We start from the raw sequence: 2141 nt of genomic DNA, 5'->3' as shown, positions 1-2141 counted from the left end.
TCCCCCCCCCCCCCCCACCCCGAATGTATTTCCGCAAATGCGAGCTTCCGGAAGCAGCGTCCTTCCAGCATAAATACGGAGCTGGAATTATCCCATCGATCGGACGTTCGGAAAATCACCAGTTTGTAACTACTCGACACGCCGCGTGGCGGATTCTCACTCAATTTCTAAAGTCTTGACGAAATCCTACATGTAGGATATTGTGCGATGTAAAATAAAAAGAAAACATTAATGGATATATATATATATAGTATTGAAATATTGCGTGTTATATATAGTTCAGATATTGTACGTGTTCGAGGTATATAATAAATTGGAAAGATTGAGAGACATGAATCTAAATTACGTTTACGACCGCGTTCGAATTTACATGATTATCGAGACCTACCGCGATCTACCATTTAATCCTTTTATCGCATCTGAATTTCGATGAACAGAGAATACTCGTAACTCAACGGTTCGGCGTTCTTCACGCTGAAAAATATCTCCGCGCCGACTCAGCTTCGCGTCGTGCAAAAATTCCATCTACAATCGAGCTTTTAATAATACTCTTAAGTGGAAGTCGAACGTCGTACTCTCCCGTGTCACCCCCGTCACGTCGTATACAAGCCACTCGCGGCGCTTATCGATCGACAAATTAATCTACCAGAGACGAGCCCGGAAACGAATCGACCGTCGGCGGAATTAAGGCCTTCCGTATAATCTATAAAAGACAGCGATCTCATTCCGCTTTCCTCCTCGTCGCTTTCCACCATTTTTACTTAAATGGCGACGCGAACGGACTCCGAACAAGGAATTCAAGCGGATACAGGCTTTTCCTTCTTTTTAAAAATAGGCTATGCTTTTCTTTCGAATTAACGTTTATTTTATGTGTAACAAATATCGATTTGTACGGTGACTTGTTTCAGAATTTCGACTTAATAACATCTTGTAAATGATTTTTATGCTTCACCCGCGTTATTTTGGCGTCAAAATATCAGTGTATTGCTTTAAAAAAAAAAAAAAAAAAAGAGAGAGAGAGAGAGAGAGATAAATACGTAGCGATCGGAGGGCACTTGGGAGCCAATTTTGTAACTTGTTCGCGACTGTAGCGTTACACGTTAGTCGTTAAGAAGTTACAGAATAAGCCTCTCGGACCCCAGTTGCTCAATTCACTGTCAACTCTTAATCGAGATTTGACTTATCTCTCATCTCTTTCCGATTCTTCGCGAATTGGAAAGAGATGAGGGATAAGTTGAATGAGTTATGGAGCCTGGGCCTTAATGTGATAGAACTACAGCTACAATTCGCAACTGGCAGCCCGCCGAAATATCCAGCAGCGTGGTGGTAGTAAGAAGCAAGGCTGATAGTAATCGAAATTAGAAAATCGGAACTAGCGTATATTTTTTAGCATCAATATGTTGTTTAAATTTTGTTGATTATTACGTTGTTTTCTTTTTATATGTGATTTATATATGTGTAACCGTCGAAAAAAAAAATGAGCGAAAAAAAACCATTATTTGTCTGTGGCGCGCATGCGCCTTCGCCTTGCGAATTGGAGATTTAGAGTAGGGAGTCTTATAAATCGGAAATGCGTTTCGTTATTAATCATTGTATTTATGTAGGTTTAAACATGCGTCTAATTACTAATGCGAAAGAAAAGTTCACGCGAAATGGCTGGAACAGGTGCCAACTTACTGAAATACTTAATTGTGTCTACATTAAGTCTCGGAATTAGTTGCCATTATCAAGGACACGTTGATTACAACGTTGATTACGTTGCTTACTCGGCGATAAACGAGCGTTAATTGCAACTTGTATAGATCGTCGATTACATCTGAAATAGTAAAGATAATAATATACGAATTTACATAATACAATACGTTTTATACGTGTCTCGGGAATAATCTCGACGAACCTTGCAGTTTATCAACGTGAAAAACTTATTTGTTTAGAGATTGTGCGTTAAATCAAAATTTATATACTAGCGTGAGGGGAAAAAGAAAGAAGAAGGGTAAATGATACGAGAAATGTGAGACGAACAAATTTTTTTTGCTTCCAAGTCGGCAGCATTTTAATAACTCGTACGTTAAATGAAATGAAAATTGAAAATGATATAAAATTCGGATATATTAAAATTAATATATACATATATATATATG

The sequence above is a fragment of the Trachymyrmex septentrionalis genome, unplaced genomic scaffold (genome assembly GCF_001594115.1).
Source record: "Trachymyrmex septentrionalis isolate Tsep2-gDNA-1 unplaced genomic scaffold, Tsep1.0 scaffold131, whole genome shotgun sequence".
In the NCBI taxonomy this organism is placed as follows: Eukaryota; Metazoa; Arthropoda; class Insecta; order Hymenoptera; family Formicidae; genus Trachymyrmex; species Trachymyrmex septentrionalis.
Note: the sequence above shows the minus strand (reverse complement) of the source record.